This window comes from Saccopteryx leptura, chromosome 7 (genome assembly GCF_036850995.1).
Source record: "Saccopteryx leptura isolate mSacLep1 chromosome 7, mSacLep1_pri_phased_curated, whole genome shotgun sequence".
Taxonomy (NCBI): Eukaryota; Metazoa; Chordata; class Mammalia; order Chiroptera; family Emballonuridae; genus Saccopteryx; species Saccopteryx leptura.
The window spans coordinates 80,348,589-80,373,374 of NC_089509.1; positions in this window are offsets into that span (position 1 = coordinate 80,348,589).

Genomic DNA, 24,786 nt, shown 5'->3' on the forward strand with positions numbered 1-24,786 from the left:
TTCTTTGCTGTTGATGCTGTTCCCAGAAAAATGTTCACTTTAAGTTTGGGGAGTGACTCAGCCCAGGGGTTAGGCTGTCCACCTGGAGCTCCAGGAAAGTGGCTGTGAGTAAAGTTCTGCATGAATTTACTTTAATACAGAGCCTGAGTCTGAGAGTCCTGCCTTCTTCTCCCAAACCATGTCTAGGCTTTTTTTTCAGCCAGATATAGTCTATAAGCTCCTTCCAGGATCCAGGGCTCTAGGCTAGGATTCCAGTTTTGGGCATAAGGACCTACAACTCTCTGGTGAAAGTCACTTCCAGGCTCCACTCACTCCCAGGAGCAGGGCAGCCTTTTCCGGTCTCTGCCTTTTCTATCAGATTCAGTATGGGGTTTTTTGGTGGTTCTTGGCTGTAGAATCCTCTTAGTTTAGTCCAAAGTTTGTCTTTCACAATGAATGTTCTCAGATTTAAGTTGTAATCCACCTTGGTTCTGGGAAGTGGGAGTTGGAGCGTCTGCCTACTCTGTGGATATCTTGGATTCCCTCTACAATCTTTTATTTATTTTGTATTTTTCTGAAGTTGGAAACAGGGAGGCCATCAGACAGACTGCCGCATGTGCCCGGCTGGGATCCACCCGGCATGCCCACTAGGAGGCAATGCTCTGCCCATCTGGGGCATTGCTCTGTTGCAACCAGAGCCATTCTAGCACCTGAGGCAGAGGCCACAGAGCCATCCTCAGCACCTGGGCCAACTTTGCTCCAATGGAGCCTTGGCTGCAGGAGGGGAAGAGAGAGACAGAGAGGAAGGAGAGGGGGAGAGATGGAGAAGCAGATGGGCACTTCTCCTTGTGCCCTGGCCAGGAATCGAACCCAGGACTCCTGCACTCCAGGCTGACGCTCTACCACTGAGCCAACTGGCCAGGGCCTACAATCTTTTAAGAAACATAGTTTAAATAATATTCAATTATCTTCTATCATTTAGTATTAATGATTAAGTTTATAAGACATTTGATTTTTGTTTTGGAACTAGAAATTGTTTCCAGCTTTTATATTTCTATTGTCTGGAAAGTTTATAATATTACCTATATTACTGTTATTGGCCTATTTTCATTCTTTTTTGATGAATAGAGATCTATTTTTGTCCATACTTTTACAACAGACAGGTTATGGTGTGGATCTTGGCCTTATCTACTAAGATATTTCTGAGAGCTATAACTGCAAAAGACCACTTGTAACCAGGCTTATTGTGTCTAATAGGTACTCATTTATGTTGTTTTCCTCGGCTAAAGCAAAATAGTTTTTTTATTACACTCACTATTTTAACTGATAAAATGCAGAACATTTCCATTCTTCAGCCTATAGAGTTATCATGGAACTTGATGTCTATGTACCTTCCCTAAACTGTTTTATAAATGAAGTCCATAAATCACTTCCCCAATCCACACCCACCCACTAACAGTCTTCCATTTCTTATTTCATTTGTTTTGTGATGGAGAAAGGAAAGATATGTACTTTCTGGGAGAGTATGATGAGCAATATCACAACATATGAGTCTTCTCCTATGCAAAAATCACCACCAAATAAGCAGGTTTAATCAGTAACAAACATTTATTTTACATTATTTCTGTTGGTCAGGAATTTGACAGAAGCTTAGTCGGTTGGCTGTTATTCAGGGTCTTGCCTAAGTTTATAGCCCAGATGTTAGTTAGGGGTGCTGTCATTTCAAGGCCTACTATGTCTGAAGGATCTAGTTCCAGGATGGGTCAGTCATATGACTGACATTTCCCTCACATTGCCCCTTTGTTGCATGTTGACAGGAGGTCTCAGTCCTTTGACATATGGATTCATCCATAGAGCTGCTGGAGTCTTGAAATAATGTCTTGGTGTTTCCATTAGTTAGTAATACAAAAGAGAGCAAGATGGAAGTATCAATGTCTTTTTTAGGATCTAAACTAGGGATTAACATACTATAATTTCTACAATAACTCATTTTTTATATAGATGAGCCTTATATTCACTATAAAAGAAGACTGTACATAGATGTGAATACTAGTCAGAAGAGATTATTAAGGGCCATCTTAAAGATTGGTATCACACCTAATTTCCTTACAAACAACCAGCACAGTGGTAACTAAACTATTTTTGTGCTTAGAGTAGAATTTCCATTGTTAAACCACAGAGCAAAGAATAGCTAAAAATTAAATCACTTTGACCAACTTTTTCAGGTATTTAATTTCCTTCTTTTGTTTTCCCCCCTGTGGGAATCCTTGTTATATTACTGCCCTTGGATTTGTTGAATATTTGAACCTGATTTCATAAGTAGTTTGTATTTAGTGAATATTTTGTATTAATTCTGAAAATGCAAATTTTTTTATTTTTTTAATTTTATTTATTTTTTTTATTAATAAATTTTTATTTTAATGGGGTGACATCAATAAATCAGGGTACATATATTCAAAGAAAACATTTCCAGGTTATCTTGTCATTTAGTTCTGTTGCATACCCATCTCCCAAAGAGAGATCGTCCTCCATCACCCTCTATCCAGTTTTCTTTGTACCCCTCCCCCTCCCCCTCTGCCTCATTCCCTCCCCCCAACCCCCGTAACCACCACACTCCTGTCCATGTCTCTTAGTCTCGCTTTTATGTCCCACCAATGTATGGAATCCTGCAGTTCTTGTTTTTTTCTGATTCACTTATTTCACTCCGCATAATGTTATCAAGATTCCATCATTCTGCTGTAAGTGATCCGATGTCATCATTTCTTCTAGCTGAATAGTATACCATGGTGTATATGTGCCCCATCTTCTTTATCCAGTCTTTTATTTTTTTTACAGTGATTAAAAGCCTTTAAGCAAACTCTTGGCCAATACAGCAAGAATCTATAAAAGAGTAGTGTCCTTAACATGTTCACCAAGTCCAAGTTGGCCCCATCACCATGCCAAATCCCTGAAAAATGCAACCCAACCACAGTTCAGTCTGTTAGGAGCTGTCACAGGGAGCAGGAGTCCAGGAAAAATTCACATCTAGAAAAAGTCCGCATGGCATTGGAATTGTTATCACCATTCTATACTTTGCAGCTCATGTCCAAGTCCCAATGACCGCTGCTTCTAGCTGGTAATGATTCAGGTAGACTGGAAATGAAAATGCAAATTTTAAATGACAATGTTATGAGTTTTCAATTTTTTGTCTTTATATGTGCTTAGTTTTGAAGCAATTGATCTAATGAGTAATAGTCATATGCACATCTTTATTTTCCAATAAAACTAAGCCTATCCTAATATTATTAAGACTGATGAAAGTATTAAGAAACCTATGTATATAGAGAAAATCATCAGTAAATTTATTATCAATATACTTTTTAAAAATTATTTTACTTATTTTAATATTAATTACACAAAAGCAGTACAAACCAAGCCCTAGCCAATTGGCTCAGTGGTAGAGCATAAGCTGGGTGTGTGGATGTCCTGGGCTCAATTTCCTATCAAGGTATACAGGAGAAGCTGTCATCTTTTTCTTTACCTCCTCCCTCCCTTCTCTCTCTCTTCTCCTCCTGCAGCCAAAGTTCTAATGGAGTGAGTTGGACAAGGGAGCTGATTATTGCTTCATGGCCTTTGCCTCAGGTGCTAAAATATACTGCTCACAAAAATAAGGAGATATTACAAAATGAATATGAAGTAATAAAAAAAAGAAGCAATTGATATTTTTTATTAAACAAGAACATCAGAAAAGCAAACAACAAATCAAAGAAAATTGTTTGATTTATGCAAAGGAGATGCAAAACCAAGTTTTATTTCATTGGTAAAAATGCACTGTACAAAATATTCAAAGTACTAGAGAATCAGCATGTTCCTTATCCCCTTATTTTTGTGAGCAGTGTAGCTTGGTTGCCGAGCAATGCCCCAGATGGGCAGAGCATCACCCCATAGAGGGCTTGCAAGGTGGACTTCTGCTTTCACATAATTAAAAAAAAAGTATAAACTAAAAACATCATCATGAAAAAATATAAACTCCAGTTGAAAGAACAAAATATATGTAGCAAATAAAGTTAAAAGATAGAATGTGCTGCTTTTTCATATAATGCAAAGTTGAAGACAGATTCATCAAGACTGTGAAACTTTTTAGATAGAATATTAAATACATGCTGAAAATATTTTCAAATTTGTTATTCAAGTGATTATTTTGGAATGTTTTACTGTTTTAAGAAATACGGATTTAAAATGTGGGCTGCAAGTCATATTCATGAGTATTTTGAGTAAAGTATATGGACTATACTTACATCTCAACTTACTAGTGTGGATGATATAATGTTTGGTAACAAAATTTTTAGTACTACATGAATTATTGAATTATTTCTTTCCAGGGTTGAAATACTATTTTTCTATCCTGCTATAATGTTGAAGCTTTAAAGTCATGTCATTGATGGGATTTCTTCTGCAGTGATCTACACTTGAATAATAAAATAGTAGTTGCTGACAAAAAGAGGTAAGAAAAATGCTTGTCTTACTGATTTATGTATGTCTTACATTTATATATAATCTCCTTTGAATCTGTTATTTCCTAGAAGAGTCTAAAAAATTAAATTGTTTTTAGATATTTCACTATAAAACTTGCTTTCTATATTTTAGCCACTAAAGAAACTTTATCATCCTTAGTAAATGATATGAGTGGTATTAAGAAGAATCAAGAGGAAAATGTGAATAATTATAGTTACCAGATAAAGTTCTAGCCAATATACTGAATATTTGATTAGAGATTATCACTTCTATTTGATTTATTTGCTACCATTCAATTATGGGAAATACTACATTTTGCTTTCAAATTTTACCAAAATCCTCAGAAAACTGAGTTGATCAATCTACTTATCCATTATACAAACTGATTTATAGTTTCTTCTCATTACTTTTTTCTACCATAATGAACTTATATCTCCTTAAATTTTTAAACAGAATATAAAAATAAACATTTGGTAATATAAGATCAGAATGTTTGCTTAAAAACAAGTATACTAAAACTCATTAACCTAATTATGGTGTTCTTTTGGCACCTTAAATAAACAAGTATTTAAAGACACATCAAGCCTGACCAGGTGGTGGCACAGTGGATAGAGCGTCGAACTGGGATGCAGAGGACCCAGGTTTGAGACCCCGAGGTCGCAAGCTTGAGCATGGGCTCATCTGGTTTGAGCAAAGCTCACCAGCTTGGACCCAAGGTCGCTGGCTCGAGCAAGGGGTTACTCAATCTGCTGTAGCCCCATGGTCAAGGCACATAGAAGAAAGCAATCAATGAACAACTAAAGTGCCACAATGAAAAACTGATGATTGCTGCTTCTCATCTCTCTTCTTACCTGTCTGTCTGTCCCTATCTATCCCTCTCTCTGTCTCTGTAAAAAAAAAAAAAAGACACATCAATAATTTTAATGGACTTTAGTCAGTGATCTCTCTCTCTAAATATAAAGCAATAATCTTTCATGCAATAAAAAAAGAAAAACAAAGGTAGTGGTTAAATAACTGTTATAATAATGTATATTATGCTGTTTTTTCAAAATATTAATTATTTGTACTTACAAATTTACTCAAATACATTATCTACATCTTTATGTGTATGGTGGATGGGTTATTACTGGCAACAAGGGAAGCTGAGAGAATGTTAAAAGGTATGGTTATACATATGCATTTTTAATTACCATCTTCCCAGTTACTGTTAGCTATATTTCGGCTGGGTGTGGGGAAAAAGTGAAGTTATGTAATTTACCAATTTAAGAATAATTTTTTAATTTATTGATTTGAGAAGGAGGAAGAGAAACATGGACTTGTTGTTCCACTTATCCATGCATTCACTGGTTGTTCCTTATGCATCCTGACTATAGATTGAACTCACAACCTGGATGTATTGGGATGATGTCTTCATCAACTGAGCTACTGGGCCAGGGCAACAGTTATATTTTTAAAGAAATTATAGCCCCGGCCAGTTGTCTCAGTGGTAGAGCATCCACCCGGTGTGTGGATGTGGATGTCCCGGGTTCTATTCCCAATCAGGACACTCAGGAGAAACAACCATCTGCTTCTATACCCCTACCCCTCCTCCTTTCTTTCTTTCTCTCTTTCATTCTTTCTGCCCCCTACCTGCAGCCATGGCTCATTGGCTCGAGCGAGTTGGCCTTGGACACTGAATATTGCTCCATTGCTTCTACTTCAGGCACTAAAAAAAGAAAAAAATTGACTTTGTTTGCAAGGGAGGAATGGCCCTAGAAGGGCAGAGCATAACCTCCTAGTGGGCTTGCTGGGTGTATCTTGGTGAGTAAGCAAGTGGGAGTATGTCTCTCTGCCTCCCCTCCTTTTACTAAAAAAAAACCAAAAAACTAAAAAATAAAAATTATAGCACCATTGGTCAGATAATTTATATTTACTTTATTAAATTTATTGTGATGACATCGGTTTGTAAAACCATACAGGTTTCAAGTGCACAATTCAACAAACCACCATCTTCCTACCACATAATGTGCCCTCTGCTTCTAGCAAATCTCTTTCTGTCCACATTTCTCCCATCTCTTCCTGCCTCCACCTAGCCTTAGTCTCTTTTCTCTCTGGCTCTCACCACACTATTGTCTGTGTCTATGTGTTATGTGTGTGTGTGTGTGTGTATATATATATTTTTTTAGCTAATCCCTTCACCTTCATAAATCTAATATACCACTTCCCCTCTGACAGCTGCCAGTCTGTTCCATGAGTCCATGCCTCTATTTCAATGTTATTCATCAGTTGATCTTTGTCATCTGTTAGAGAAAGGAAACACAAATTTACCCTTGGTTGTAAGAAAATAAATATTAAGTTGTTCTTGAAAGTCTGCAAGAAAGAAAGCTGTCTGTAGGGACAGACAGGGGCAGCCTGAAAGAATACAGCTGAAGGTGTACTATCTGGCACACAAAATATAAAAGACTCATATGTGTCGGGGACAAGGCCCCACTAAGAGAATGCTTACCTTAACAGGAGAGTTAGTGTTAAGGTACCTGTTATAATAGGGAATACATAGCATCAAGTAAGGATAAACCATTGTATCCTGTTACTCTTCTTTCTTCTGTTCCCTCCTTCAACCCTTCCAACACCAGAGGGTTTGCTGAAGATGCAAAGGCAGACAGCAAAACGAACAACAGTTCTTGTTCTGCCACCATGTTCATAAGTCAATCCTGACATGTGGTGAGGGGAGAAGCTTCAAACTATAAGAAATTAATGTTGTTACAACAAAGGAAACTATCAAAGAAAAGGCAAACTATGAAATGAGAAAAAATATATATTTGTGAACTGCATATCCAGTTAAGGGTTGATATCCAAAATATACAAGGAACACATACAACTCAATAGAAAAAAATTCCAATTAAAAAATAAGCAAAGGGTCTGAATAGCTATTTTTCCAAAAGAGACATACAAATGGCCAATAGGTACATGAAAAGGTGCTTAATGTCACTAATTATCATGGAGATGCAAATCAAAGCCACATCATCTCACATATGTTTGGATGACAATTGCCAAAAGACAAGAGCTAAATGCTAAAAAGGATGTGGAGAAAAGGAAACCCTCATGCACTGTTGTTGCAAATGTTAAATGGTGCATCTACTATGGAAAACAGTATGGAAGTAATTAAATATAGAACTACCATTTGATCTAGCATTTATCCTCTGCGTATATATTGAAAGGAAATGGAAAGAGAATATTGAAGAAATTTCTGCACTATGCACTACTACATTCATTACAGCATTACTCCCAATAGCTAAGGCATGCGAACAACCTAAGATGAATGGATAAAAAAATGTAGACAATATATAAAACATTATTCAGCCTTAAAAGGAAAGAAATTCTGTCATTTGGAACGATATAAATGCAATTAACCTGGAGGAAATCTGGTTAAGTGAAATAAACCAGAGAGAAAAAGTCAAATATTGCAGGAAATAAATAGGGAAAAGTTGGGAAAGAATAGACAGCCTTTCAGTTACAAGACAAATAATTCTGAGGATCTAACATATAACATGGTGACTATTGTTGATAACACTGTTTTGTATAATTAAAATTTGCTGAGAGAGTAGAACTTAAATGTCTTGCCAAAAAATAAAGACAAACATGTAAGGTAGTGAATGTATTAATTAACACAGTGGTGGGAATCCTTTCATAATTGTGTGTATGTGTGTATCAAATCATCATGTTATACATTTTAAATAACTTGAATTTCTCAATTATACCTCAATAAAGCAGAAAAGAGAAAGAAAATTAGTCTTGTGGTTTTAAGTTGGAAAATCAGTTTCAACTGATGTGTCACCATGCAAAAAGGACCTGCTACCAAGGTTGAGTTAAAAGACAGTGGGAAGAGAAAAATAAAAGCAAAAAACAAAAGCATTTCCTGTTTATACCCCTATGCCTGAAAGTGTTAATTTTTAGGGGATCCATATTTTGCAAAATAAATAGTAACAATCTTACAAACCAAGGAATATTCTACATTTAACATTAAAGTATAGAATTATTTAAAAACTAGTTCTCCAGAAATTTTTTTTTTAAATCATACCAACCATGAATTTCTCTATGAAGCTCCTTTATTGTTGAGTACTACAGGCCCTGATAAGAAGTCTTGCCAACTTGTTGACAGTAAAGAAAACATACGAGGGATAAATGTGTGTGAAATATAATACTAATTATAGGCTTTAATTTCTTTAAAGCTGACTCAAGGGCCATCACTGCAGGAGTGGTGGCTTGGTGGGCAGAGTTTTAAGGCCTAAGGAAGTCTCATTAAGAGTGGTGCCTTAGACAGCTCAGTACATGTTGAGTATTATAGTATATTTTTCTTTAAAATAATATTCCACAGCTAAAATACATTGGATATTAGAAAAATATTAGAAATTAACTGGAATTACATTAAAACTACAGAAATAAAATAAACATGCAATTAAATAAACATTAAAAAGAATGTCAATGATTAAATATATAAACTGTAAAATGTATTTAAAAGATAAACATGTACTGATAACTGATAAGTTAACTGTTTCATCAAAACAATTTTTTTTAAGCGAGCGTGAGAGAGGGGCGGACAGGCACAGACAGACAGGAAAGAAGAGAGATGAGAAGCATCTACTCATGGTAGCGGCACTTTAGCTGTTCATTGATTGATTCCTCATATGTGCTTTCACGTGGTGGGGAGATCCAGTTGAACCAGTGAACCCTTGCTCAAGCCAGTGACCTTGGGCACAAGCCAGCAACCTTTGGGATTCAAGACAGCAATCTTTGAGCTAATGCCAGAGGCCATGTGGTCATGTCTATGATCTTATACTCAAGCCAGCGACCTCTGGGTTTCAAACCTCGGTCCTTAGAGAGTCCCAGGTCAACATTCTATCCACTGCACCATCATCTTGTCAGGCTCATCAAAACAAATTATTTCATTAAAATATTTCATCTTTTTCTAAGGGTTCATATTTGTGACTTAATAAAGAAATATTGAGTAGGATCAGAGATTATCCGGATCAATTTACTAAAATCAGAAAAAAAAAAGTTTGAACAATTCCCTTTAGTTTTTAGGCTCCAGTTTCTGGGTTCTGTTTACCGCATGTTATTCTCTTTTGATATTTTAATTGCATATGAATTGACCTATTTTAAGGCATGATTTTGTATTCATAAATTTTTGTTTTCTCTGCTCTTCTCCAGTGTCTTTTTTTATACTCTTCCATATGAAACTCAACTAGCTATTGTGTACTATGAATTAATGAAGGCAAATATAATTTTAACCTTATTTTCCATTCCTAATGTATAATTAAACAATAAAACTTTTATGTTGTTGCTAAAATGTTTTAATAAGATAAATTAGTATCTCATTCGAAAATAGCTTTACTTTTCTAATCTTTTTCACCCTATGGCATACAACTAATATAATTAAAATAATTAAGTATTTCTGTTACAACAAAAGTAGAAATGAAAACTTAGTACTACAAACATATGATCAGTAATTTAATACATTACACTGATTACTAGTTAATTAATTTCTATGTGATTTATATTTCCAAAGCTCCTGTCTAAGAGACATAATGAAAAAAATGCATTCTGGTTATTTAACTTAAATATTTTACTTTTTACAAAAAATAAGTAACTCTTGTTATTTTAAAATATTAGCAAAACAGAGCAAACAAGGTTTTTACTGTTTATATGTAAAAGTATTATTGAGCATAGAGTGAGAATTCTTCCTTGCCTTTAGTATATTTTGCACCTGTGATTAAGAAAGACCCCAAACGAAAAGTAACTTAGCTTAGTACAGTTCAAAAGTCTCGAATATCAATATTCAATAGATGTTGCTATGAAAAATATACATTTATCTACAACATATGAATAAACTTCAAATTTTATTTTTATTTTAATTTCATGTTCATAATTTATATGGAAAATTTATATAAATGTTTAAAGTTTATTTTTTCTGATATTAGAGGATAGAGGTTATAATATCAGGGAATAATATTGAAGTCAACACTCTATATTCTCTATTGTCATTTGCTTTTATTTTTAATAGGAATGGTGCAAATTTGATGATTTCCCCACAAAAATAAAATGAGTGGGTACTATAAATTTGCAACTTACTCTTCATATTAGTTATTCTTATATCAATGGATTTGTGTAATGCCAGCTTTCTCATTAAAATGATTTTAACACTAAAGAAAGTTAGCAAAATTCAGTTAGGGACTGAGCCTTCTCATTATACATAGCCTAGGTAGAGCTGAGGTATTAAAAATACAGTATTTGACTTCAAGTTTAAAACATTTTTTTTATAATTTTTTTTACAGGGACAGAGAGAAAATCAGAGAGAGGAATAGACAGGGACAGAGAGAGATGTCCTCTATGTTCATCAAAAATGTTGAAAAATGCCTGACCTGCGGTGGCGCAGTGAGTAAAAGCATTGACCTGGAACATTGAGGTCGCCTGTTCGAAACCCCAGGCTTCCCTGGTAAGGCACATATGGGAGTTGATGCTTTCTGCTTCTCCCTCCCTTCTCTCTCTGTCTCTCTCTCTTTCCTCTCTCTAAAATGAATAAATAAAATCTTAAAGAATTAATTAAAAAATGTTGAAAATAACAGAATTTTCTACTTTTTAAGGCTGAATAATATTTCATTGTATGTATATGCACACATATTATGTTTTATTTATCCTATCATCTGTTGATGATTATTTGGGTTGTTTCCATATGGTGCCTATTTTGAAAAATGCTGCAGTGAACATGGAAGTGAGGTATCTCTTTGAAATCCTAATTTCAATTTTTTTTTGGATATACACTCAGTAGTGGGATTGATCATATATCTGATAACATTAATATAAAAAATATTTAAACTCCTATCATTCAATAGCAAAACACAAATAACCAATTAAAGACTGTGCTGAGATTCTAACAGACATTTTTTCCAAGGACAACTTAAATGTTCAACAGGTATATCAAAAGATGCTCAACAACATAATTAGTAGGGAAATGCAAATCAAAACCACAATGACCAGAAGGAGACTTAACCCTGGGTGATGAACACATAATATCTTATACAGATGATGCATTAATATTATAGAACTGTACACTTGAGACCTATTAAATTTTTAACCAATGTCACCTCAATAATTTCAATAAATTTTTTAAAATTTTCTTTCTTTTTTATTTTCTTTTTTAAGATTTTGTTCATTTTAGAGAAGAGCGAAGAGATTAGATAGATAGATAGATAGATAGATAGATAAACAGAGAGAGGAGAGAGAGAAAGAATGGGGGGAGAAGCAGGAAGCTTCAACACCCATATGTGCCATGACCAAGCAAGCCCTGGGTTGTTTTTTTGTTTGTTTGTTTGTTTTTTTTGGGTTTTTTTACAGGGACGGAGAGAGAGTCAGAGAGAGGGATAGACAGGGACAGACAGACAGGAAAGGAGAGAGATGAGAAGCATCAATCATCAGTTTCTCGTTGCGACACCTTAGTTGTTCATTGATTGCTTTCTCATATGTGCCTTGACCGTGGGCCTTCAGCAGACTGAGTGACCCCTTGCTCGAGCCAGGGGCTTTGGGTCCAAGCTGGAGAGCTTTTTTTTTTTTTTTTTTTTTTTTCTCAAGCCAGATGAGCTCGTGCTCAAGCTGGCGACCTCGAGGTCTCGAACCTGGGTCTTCCACATCCCAGTCCGACGCTCTTATCCGCTGTGCCACTGCCTGATCAGGCAAGCCCTGGGTTTTGAAGTGGCACAGTGACCTCAGCATTCCAAGTTGACTCTTTATCCACTGCACCACCAAAGGTCAGACCAATAAAAAATTTAGAAATGCAATGACTTATCACCTTATATCTGTTAAAATGAGTACTATGAAAAACAAAAATTTAAACAAATAATACATGTTGGTGATAATGTGAAGAAATTGAATTGTCAAATGGTGCATATGCTATGGAAACACTATGGAGGTTCTAAAAATGGAACTAACACATGATCCAGCTATCCTGCTTCAGGGTGTGTGTCTAAAAGAATGAATAACAATTAAGTTTTCAACAAATTGGCTCTCTAAGCTAAAGTTAAAGAAAACTGTTTAATTTCACACCTGATGTACTCAATGAGAAATAAATATATTTGAAATATATATATATTCCTTTTAAGAGCTCTTAAATCAAGGCATTGTTATCATATACTTATTAATCAACTAAAAATAAAATATTTTTACAAATAACATCTTTATTTTACATAATTGGAGTTAGAGGACAAACTTCCACTCTGGAAAGACAACAAAAGAGAAAAACATAACACCAAAATTCATTATATACACAGCTAAGGGGAAAAGTATGGTAACAAAACAAATAATTATTTTATAAATAATTACTGTAAAAAAATAACTAACAAACATAAAACATGGAGTTTTATATACCGAACTAAAAACAAGCCATTGACATATCATTCCTTCAGTATAAAAAAAAATCTGCCTAAATTTGTTTTACTGTTGACAAATGCAAGCAATATAATTGTTTGTGTAATTGGAAAATTGCAGGTTCAGTGAGCCTCACTTGTAAAATGATGGGCAGGTGGCTAATTATTGTTTAAATTATTTTCACACACAATAAAATGTATGCGTTTAAAATTGAGTTTGTAAAGAGAATACTCACTCATGTTAAATTCTGCCTTTAGATACTTAACACAGGTTGACAGATTTAGAACAGTAGTTGCATGACCATTAAAATGTGAAATATATTCTCTTGCAAGAGAATTTTCATAATTAAAATATTTTTTTCAGAAAAGTTGATGGGAAAATGAAGCAGAGGGAAGTACTTTTATTAGGTAACTAAGTATATATAGATTTCCTATAATAAGGCAAATCAATTTGTTAATGCAGACAAACTATCAAATAATCAGCAACTACAAATCTGGCTTATATTTCATAACATAACTTAAAAAAAAAGAGACAGAAAGGAGCACTTGGTATTCTTTATCAGAAAAGATTGTCAATTTTAGCAGAATTGTATTACATAAGTAAAAGAAAGGGAAGATTACTGAAGATTATAAAATATATAGCCCAAAAGTCTGTTTTGAACAAAGCAAAATAAAATGTTTCTTGGTCCATATCCTTTTCTTTAAAAATGACACTAAGGTTTGCAATTTCTTTATAATATCTTGATGCAAGAAATGAAGCCATTAATGACCTGTTTGTTTTATTAAATAATACTTTTAGAAGTCAATTAAATATTATTTTTAAACTATTGACATAACCTAGTGCATTATGCAATATAATGTAGATTATCTTCACTTACTTATCAGTTGATATGTACTTGGAAAATGAAGAATGCATTACTACAGCTCGGCTGCTATCTATTGGTGATAACATATGTGAGATTATGATATTCTTACAACCAAAATTTTAGTTTCTCTTCCACATAGAGGAATAATAGTGAATGAATACTGAGTCACTTTTTTTACACCTGAAACTAGTAGAAATTTATATGTCAATTATATCTAAACATATGAAAAGAATAAGGTGAACAGTAATGCATATTATGAGAGAATTCCTAATCCATGTTTTTTTTTAAAACTGGAATTTTCTCACTACCATATTAATTTATTTCATCAGTAAATAGCAATCATAATTTAAAACTACTTCTCATTGTCAGGAGTTTAAGGGGGTTACATCAAGGAAGGAAAATGTCAGGCAAAGTTGATTTTTACAATTTGTTGGACATCATTTAAAGTTATGCTTTTAGCTTTGCATTATCAGAAACATTTTTGTTAAGTAAATAAAGATCTCTTTGAAATGATTTGAAAGTATATAACTCAAAGAGATTATTATATGAAGTAAAATGTCAGATTTTTTTTGTCACAATCTACAATGCAACAGTAAAGTACATTGAAACCTCAGCTAAAAATACTCTGAATTAGTAAAAAAATTAAAAACTGCCAGGAAAATTGTTATAATATGGAAGTTGTTTGTTGTTTATGAAATCAGAACAAGGTGAGTCAGTTAGACAGGTGGATTAAGGGTGGTTAAGGCCCCGGGAGCAGAGAAAAATATTGGGCCCTTAAAAAAAGAGAGAGAGACAAGGAAAATAAAAATACATGTTAACCATATTTTTAAATAAATAAAACATATATGTTCTATTAATGTTAAAATTGCACATATGAAGCCAAACCTGCTCTCATTAAAAAAGTGTAAAGTTGGCATTTTTCGGGGCTATTCAGAAGTCAGGGCCCAGGGCGCATGCCCGTTGTGCCTACTGTTAAATCCGCCTCTGGTCAGTTGTATTATTCAAATACATTCTGGCATCAAACTGTTAATCCTGTTACAAAACTTTTCAGAATACACTTTTCCACTGATATAATAATTTAGCCATGGGGTAAAGCAACTTGCAATGTGAGTTCCATTTTTCTATGTAAAATGAAAGGTCATGGTGACATCCATTTTACCTTTTCCATAAATAACAATGTATGTCAAGATGACTGTATATGTAAATAAAACCATTTGGTATTTATTAATATGTATCACTTAACTTTTTCATTTAATCTTACTTTTACTAACAACAACAAGAAGAACTAAGGAGAAAAAGAATGCCAGGGGCCCATGAGTCTAAGATTTTCTCTAATATGTTTCTGATCAATATATTGCATTAGGATATCATAATAAAAAATCAAAGACAATGTTGACTCTTCAATGAGAAAAATTACCTTTGTATTAATTGCAAAAAGAGGCCTGACCTGTGGTGGCGCAGTGGATAAAGTGTCAACCTGGAAATGCTGAGGTTGCTGGTTCAAAACCTTGGACTTGCCTGGTCAAGGCACAGATGGGAGTTGATGCTTCCTGCTCCTCCCCCTTCTCTCTCTCTCTCTCTCTCTCTCTCTCTCTCTTTCTCTCTCTCTCTCTCTCCCCTGTCTATAATGAATAAATAATTGCAAAAAGAAATTATCAAGTTTTATAAATTAATGGTGAGAATTTCATAATCATATTTTTCTTTATATAGCAAATTAAATAGGTTAAGATACAGCCTGATCAACTAACCTGGGTTCCATAGTAAGGATTCAGGGGTAAACTAAGAAATAACTTAGTATTCTTGAGTTGTTGGTTAACAGTGACATAACCTAATTTCCATGCATACATGCATATACTTTTATGATGTATAATATATACATATATGTGTATATAGATGTACATGTACACATACATATCATACCTATACATAAGCAAGGCCTGAATATAATAATGATCATCAAATGCTGATGAATATTTCTAAATGATAAAGAAATTTTTTAAGCATTCCAGTTTTTGAGCTTTAGATATTGCTTAACTTTTTAATAAAAGTCTTTCTTTTTCTAAAAAGTCATTATTTTCAAAACTAAAGTAAGTAACATTTTATCAACAGACTTCATGCAGTGTACCATGCATTATAATACTAGGGACACCCAGAAGGGCACAGCGTCTCTGGTAGAGTCTGTGAAAAAATTGCTGACTTAGTTCAGATCTGTGGGCCCATGTGCGCCATTCTGTACTGTACACAACTTCTGTAGAATCCTGAGAAATCCAACACTTCTCTCAAAACACTGGACTCACAGCTTGCCAGTCTGTTTTCTTTGGCTCAACCTTTAATTGCCTTTCATCGCCTGTCATTTCATAATTGCTAGTAGCTCTCAGTGGTCTGAGTTCTATGACCGCTGGGGGAATCGAGATTGACTGAAGTGTGTTGGCAGTAGAAGATCACCCAGTAGCTTAGTAAAGAGAGACCCAACTGAAAGAAAAAATAAAAATGCAAAGATATTTAATTAGGCAAATATAATTGCAAATACTGATTATAGAATAGATAAATGTTAGAAATATAAATTATAATTGCCATAATTTATAATGTAACAGGGAAACAAAAAAAAGACACGCTTAAAAATTGCATTTATGATATGGTATATTTAATAAAGGAAGTGCGACCTAATAAAAACAAAAACAAAAATTACTTGTAAGTATAAAAGAATGCTATGGAGACTAAAGCAAAAGATATCATACACAAATAATAGGATATACAAAAGGGATGATGGCATAGATTGTAAAAATACATAATCATATGAGTAACAGAAATAAAAAACTATCTAAAAAATAAAGGGCTAATGTTTGCCTGTTTAAAATTAACTAGCCAAATAATCTCACAGTGGAAGTATGGTTTTCCATGGGAGACATTACCCATTTACTACTCCCAACCTGCTGGCCAGGTTAATTAATCGGAAAGGGAGAAAGTGCTAGCGCTAGAATTAGAGTGAGACAGAGAAAGAAAAAAGATAAAAATATAATCATAACTTTAAAAAAATACTAAGATGAAGACTAAAAATGTTGCTAACATTCAAATTGGGAGAATTAGTTGCATAAAGAGAAATTAGAATGAGAGTGATATTTTTTTATGTGTAAAATCATGTTTTACCTGTAAACTAAATGTCAGAATGCAATGGAAACACCTTTTTAATGCTATTCTAGAAGCTGTTATTCTTTTGATTTTGTTTATTTTATTGTTGTTGTTGTTTAGTTTTAGTTGTTGACTGATTTGTTAATTTTCATTCATAATCATAATACATTTTCTTTTATAAATGAGCCCTAAAGAGTTACATATTTATTAAATTTATACTCATAAAGCAGCTTTGTAAATTTGAACTGAGGGGAAAAAACTGTTGGTGGATAACTGGTTAAAAATCATTTATGATTTATTGGTGATACGTACTTTGAAAATATCATTCTTGCAAAATAAACTCTAACTAAGAAGTATGGTTTTATTACAGGAGATAATAATACAATATTATTTTCAACTTGATAAAAAAAGAAGTTTCTTTTTGAATTTAAATTTTATTTTTTAATAACAGATTATATTCAATATTATTTATTTTATATTAGTTTCAGGTATACAGAATAACTGTTAGACAATCATATACTTCATAAAGTTCCCCCTGATATTTCCAGGCCCGCCTGGCACCATACATAGTTATTACAATATTATTGACAATGTTCTCTATGTTGTACTTACATCTTCATGGCTTTTCTGTTACTCCTAATCATACTTCTGAATGTATTCATCTCTTTCACTCAATACTCCAAATTCACAGAAGAATAAATCAACATGATATGAGAGGTACAGATGTGACCACAACAATAGTTTTAAGACTTTCCTTTAACATACAATCACTATTATTTGAATACCTTCATTGTTATTTTAAAACAATTACATTTCATAATTTAAACTATATATCTGTGGACCCTGAGAATAAAGATACATACTAAAAAGGGCTCATGGAGGCTAACTGGGGTCAAATGAAAACAACAGGGCTTCTCATGCAAACTGCATTTCAGGAAGAAGCCTGCACTAAACTAGCTACCTTTGCACTGAACTGTGACTGCCTGCACTGTGTTCCTACCATCTGAGCCTTCCCTTACAAAAGCGTTTCAGGATACCTATTTTAACAAATAGGACCAAGGTTTTCCCAATCCAATTGGAGCTGCATAGTTATATTGCCATCATCTTCTTCACTGACCAATCAGAGTGACACTATTCTGACCAATGAGGACAGTGTCTTCTGGACCAATAAATCTGTAATAATTTGTAGTCCTCATTTGCCTAGGACAAAGCAATCAGAGACTGGTGCAGGGATTGCTGTCTATATAAGTCAGCTTTCCTCTGGCTCTGAGAGAGCACTTTTCTGTTTCACTGAAGATTGAGGACTGTTTCTCTACCTGGAGCAACATCGAAGATGACTCATCAGAACAAGCAGACCAGCAAAGAGCAGAGCTGTCTAGCTTAAAGAGGGCTTTGCTTCAGCCAGGGCCACCTGGGTCCAGGTCTTTGAAACAGCTGTGCTGTATTCATAGTCATGATGCATCATAATTGAGCTGTTTGCACAGAATAAAGTTTCCATCTTCATCATGTTTCAAATTGGGACTCCTGTTAGTGTTGAATGGACACCAATGGCCTTCAGTTGACATATCTAACAATTTGAAATATGTATCTTATGATAAAAATCTCAGTCTTATAAATGAACAAAGAAACTCTTCCAAATATTTTAATTAATTTCATACATTATATTTATGCTAGATTAATGAACAATAAAACCATATGAAAATCTTTTTGTTTTATTTTGCAAACAACACCAGGGTACAAAATATTGTGTTTGTTATTGTTTTACAGCTCTGATGGTTCTATCTTGTCTCAACTGTTTGTCAATTTTCTATTTGTAAAGTTGGCTTCTTTTAGCCTTTGCATGTTGAAACAGCATAAACAAAATTAGTTTACAACACCTGGTCTAGAATATTTAGCTCATGAGAAAATCTGTCCCCCAAATTATAATAATTTAGGATTATCTCATGGCGCTGGTATAAAAATAAAGCCACCTGAGAGTGTTTTCAGAACAATAAGTATACTAAGAAAAAGTTTATTGATTATATAAAGATGTGTAATTCTCCAGTGAGTGCAGTACCATTTCTGTTTGCAAGCCCAAATCAGCAAAAGATGATTTGAAATAAATTGTCACCAAGAGCCCTTGTATTCTAGATATGCTTTATATAAACTAGTTTTTAAGTCACTAAAGTAACAATCGTTCTGTAGAAATCAGATGGCTTAATTGTTTAATATATTGAGAAGTAAACCCATTTAATATTGGCAATAGCTTATAATTTCCAATATGAATTTTAAAGATTTTGTTTTTCAGGAATCAAGACACAGTCGTTTTTGTTTAAATCCATCTTATTTCCTAATGGTGGTTCATTTAGTTATTTGACAAGAAAATAAGGCATTTTTTGACTTTTTATATAAAAAAGTATACAGGGGTCCTTAAGTTACAACACAGTTCCCTTCCTATGACAGTGACGTAACCCAAATTTTGGTGTAAGTCAAAACACTCCTTAGCCTAAGTCACTTACCTATTCTAACACAGTTATAAAATTATAATCTAGAACATTAAAACATAACAAAGCCACAGAAAAAGGAAAAAGACATAAATATATTGTACTATACACTGTACTGTAGTAAAATAAAAAAAATGAATGCAAAAATTTTTTCTTACCTTTATTTGCGTGGTTGCCTTGCACTCTGGAAGGGGCATTGCAAGGTGGGAAAGAGTAACTTATTGGGAGGAGGAAGCTGGAGAGGCAGGAAACCTGCAGAAGGTGCTGGAGATACTGGGTCAGGTGAATCAGGATTGCCTAAGTAACATGCAGAAGATGCTGGAGATGATTCTACCTGAACTTACAGGTGTTTCATCTCAAGAAGCAGCTGATGTAGAGGGTACAGTTCTGTTGCAAGCCTCTCTACCTTCTTAAAGAATTGTTCCAGGCTAGTCTGGAAAGTTGATGACTTCTCTTCCAAAATCTACTGATAGCATTGCAAGGCATCCATAATGGTTCTGTAGACCTTACTGAATCTGTCATCACTAAGGTCCTCAGCCTAAAATTTTGCCAACCCATCCTCTACCATAGAAAAAAATCTTCTGTCAAACCTTGGTAATAAATCACTTGGGTTCTGGGGTTTCTGTCTCTTTCTCTTTGATCAGCTGCTTCTCCAGCTGAATGAGTCCTCAGCAGACATCTCCTCTCCATGTGATACCAGTAGCTTTGTGACATCCATAGTGATTGCTTTCCTCTTCGAAGCACTACCATCTGAAGACTCTGACTTTTGTTTAGGAGCCATGATAAGGGCCAAAATCTCACCAAACAAAGCAACACAAATGGAACACTTGTGCTTTTAACAGTCCAAAATGGCATAGGTAAGTGTACTGGGGGATGCCAACTCCCTCACTCATACGTCCTGTTACTCTGAATTCTTTCTCTGTGTGCAACCAAACTAGTTGTCCCACGTAGTCTGTAAGTACAACACTAGTGATGTAAGTTAAAACACTTGTGTTTTGCCTGACCAGGCAGTGGCGCAGTGGATAGAGCATTGGACTGGGATGCGGAGGACCCAGGTTCGAGACCCCGAGGTCGCCAGCTTGAGCGTGGGCTCATCTGGTTTGAGCAAAAGCTCACCAGCTTGGACCCAAGGTCGCTGGCTTGAGCAAGGGGTTACTCAGTCTGCTGTAGCCCACAGTCAAGGCACATATGAGAAAGCCATCAATGAACAACTAAGGTGTCGCAACGTGCAATGAAAACTATTGATTGATGCTTCTCATATCTCCATTCCTGTCTGTCTGTCCCTGTCTATCCCTCTCTCTGACTCTCTCTCTCTATCTCTGAAAAAACAAACACTCATGTTTCAATATTTTTACCTTTTTATGTGAGTGAGCACTGTAAACTTGAAATGTCATATGTTGAGACTGTTGTAATCCAAAGACCCCCTGTATTCACAACTTTTAACTACTATGAAACTCATTCTAATGTTTCATACAAGAATCTGAAGTGTACCAATTACAGCACAAGTTAAAAGAAGTATGTCAATAGAATCTGATAATACTTAAGGATGAAGATGCAGACTCCCAAATCAGTAAGGAGGAATATCCTGACACAATAACAAGTTCATGAGTTCTCTAACAAAACATTGGTTAGTTCTAATCCCACACTGTTTCTGGAATTTAGCTCAAATTTTTGTGTGAAACTATCTGATCTGCATGATCCAAAACATAAACTGATTCCTCTAAGATCAAGAATTTAATGGTGCCCATTAGTTATGACCAAATTCAGGATCACATGGCTAAAGCAGTTTCTCTAAGGACAATACAGAAGAGGAGGAAACAGTAAGTATTTTTAACTTCTTCGCAAACATATTTATTTTTCTCTTCTCAAATACACGTCTAACATGCTGATGTTTGCTTCACATAACATGCACAAATATCACAAGTACAAATAATAAACCTGCACTATTTACCCATCACAACATAATACAAATCCCATTCAGATTGTTAAATAAGGATGAGATAGAATTTTCATAACTCCTATTTAATTGGAGAGTTCAGTCACTAATATTTAATGTAATTATTTATCTGGTTGGATTTATGTCCATAATTTCCTGTTTTCTGTTATTCTGCCCTTTTTCTTATGTTTGTCATTTTCTCTTTCCTTGTCTGCCTTTGGAGTAACTAAATTTTTAAAATATAATTCAATTTTTACTTATTTTACCTTTTTGCATTATTTCATTTTATTTCTATTTTAGTAGTTACTTTAAAGTAGGATTTCTCAATCTTGGCATGATTGACATTTGGGCCATTGTGGGGCTTTCTTGAGTATTGTAAAAGAAAATAAGCAGCATCCCTATTTTCTACACATTCAATGTTAGTAAGACATCATTCCCCTCAGTTGTGACAATAAAAAATATATTCAGTCATTGCAAAATATTCTTTGGGGTTGAGATCACAACTGTAGTAACTATGATGTACATCCTCAGCTCTACACAGTCTAGTGTTCAGATAACAGATACAGTATTTCTCAGGTCCACATTTCACTGTTTGAATTGCCAAATACAAAAATACTATGTTATAATCCCACAATATAATGTTAAAATCTTGCTTAAATTCCACAATCCAAAAATATAAATTCTCCTACAATTCATAATAAGTTATAATTCTTTTCTTTGAATTATCACATACTTTTATAAATGAATGAGGATTTTAAAAAATTGTATTTAGCCAAATATTTCAATTTCAAATGCACTTCATTTCTTTCTGCTCTGAGTTTTGTTTGGTTAATTTTCCTCTAACATTCTAGAAATTTGAATCTGCTGGAGACAAATTCTCTTAGTTTTTATTATTAGAAAATGTCTTAATCGACTGTATTCTTGAGGGATATCTTTGCTGAATATAAAATTCTGGCATAAGAGTTATTTTTATTTTCTTTCAATGTTTTCAGTATATTTTTTCATTGTTTTCTGACATACATTGTGTCTGATAAGTATTCAGTAATCATTCTAATTATCATTCTGTAAAAGATTTGTGCCTTTTATTTTTCGCTGACTTCTTTAAAAAATCTACTTATTTTGGATTTCAGCTATATGTGTCTAGGTGTAAATTGTCTATATTAATCCTGCCTGCTGAACAAATAGCTCAAGTATCAATCGAATTTGTTTTTTCTTAGCCTCTTAATGACTTCCTGATACATGCCCCGTATGCATGGTTCAGGGATTAATTTATAAAAAAAAAAAAATACAGGCTACTTTTGTCTGGTCTCTCCTTTCATAAATATTGTCCTTCATTTTCTGTTATTTGTAATTGTCCTAAACCCTGTCCTACTGATCTTCAGAACATCAAGACCATAGATGTTCTATCAGAGATTTAACTGCCTTACAAAGGCAAACTGAGGCTTGTTCTCAGGCTACACATTATGAAAACAGGAAATTCACTCAGTACTTTTGCTTCTGAATGCCATTTTCTGCCCAGAGGATCATTTTGTTTATTCTCCAGTGTCTCCAGGTAGTCCCCTCACCCTCCACATAACATTCTTTCTGGGAGATTTTGTCAGAAGAACCAAAGTGGGGATATCATGACTTTCATTTAAATAAGAACATAAAAATAAATATTTATCAAAATTATTATTTATGCTTCTTAAAGTAGAATAACAAGTAATTATTAAAAACTTTACCCCTCTGATTAATATTCAGGAAGTCTTTCTAGTAGTAAATATGTGTTTGTTGGAAGAATTTAAAGAGGATAAGAGGGATAAAAGAAAAAGGAAAGTGAGAGTGAAGGGGAAGAAAAACATGTTATATCATTAAGATATTTGTGTGTTACATATTATAAATATATATATAAAATGTTACATCCTTAAGAAAATCTGAGATATATAACTTTAAATAAAACTAATAATAAAAATGATTTGGCTGAGTAAAAAAATAAAATATAAGGCCCTGGCCGGTTGGCTCAGTGGTAGAGCATCGGCCTGGCGTGCAGGAGTCCCGGGTTCGATTCCTGGCCAGGGCACACAGGAGAAGCACCCATCTGCTTCTCCACCCCTCTCCCTCTCTTTCCTCTCTGTCTCTCTCTTCCCCTCCCGCAGCCAAGGCTCCACTGAAGCAAAGTTGGCCTGGGTGCTGAGGATGGCTCCATGGCCTCTGTCTCAGGCGCTAGAATGGCTCTGGTTGCAACAGAATGACGCCCCAGATGGGCAGAGCATCGCCCCCTGGTGGACGTGCCGGGTGGATCCTGGTCGTGTGCATGCCTCCCCGTCTCCAACTTCAGAAAAATACAAATATATATATATATATATATATATATATATATATATATATATATAGTCATTCACAAGCTTTATTCATAATGTATGAGTGATTTCCAAATAGCATTGTAAAGATACATATATGTTTCAGAGCAATTTGAAATAAACCTTATTTTAGAACATTATACGGAATGCATAAGGAAGTAGAGTTCTTTATATTGATGTTGACAACTCAGAATATAAATGAGAAATAAATAGAATAATTTAATATACCTTATCAGAAAAATATAATTCATTCAACATCTATATGAACCATTAAAATAGATGAGTACGTGGAACTTGGTCTTAGACAATAAGACAATAAGTTGCAATTTACTTTGTGGATGTCATTCCTGTCTTGACATTTGTGCTCAAGGGATTTATGGTTCTATAGATGTCAGTTACAGTTAGAAAGTCAAGATGCCTATTCTGTTGTATCACCAGTCCTTAATGTTTGGAAGTATGGATTTCAATTGCACAGGTTCTAGAGAAAATGTCAGTACAAAACAGAACTCATATGCAAACCCATTTAGTGAAATTATGCTAGCCTCATTCATAAACTAAATTTGCTCATCATTCATATAAAAATGTAATAACTAGAGCAAGACTCCTTGAATGTTTAAATAAGAACACTAAAACAAATAAACTTCTTTTAGGATTGAGAATTTTAATCCTCACACTTAAAATACTAGTGTTTTTAAAAAATAAGTTTGACTTTTGCCTTCTGTCTTCCAGAAAAATACCTTCATAAACTCAATTTTATGAGTTTAACTCAAGAATTACCTTCTTTTTTTTTTTTTTTTCTGAAGCTGGAAACGGGGAGAGACAGTCAGACAGACTCCCGCATGCACCCGACCGGGATCCACCCGGCAAGCCCACCAGGGGCGACGCTCTGCCCACCAGGGGGCGATGCTCTGCCCCTCCAGGGTGTCGCTCTTTTGCGACCAGAGCCACTCCAGCACCTGGGGCAGAGGCCAAGGAGCCATCCCCAGCGCCCGGGCCATCCTTGCTCCAATGGAGCCTCGCTGCAGGAGGGGAAGAGAGACACAGAGAGGAAGGAGAGGGGGAGGGGTGGAGAAGCAGATGGGCGCTTCTCCTGTGTGCCCTGGCCAGGAATCGAACCCGGGACTTCTGCATGCCAGGCCGACGCTCTACCACTGAGCCAACCTG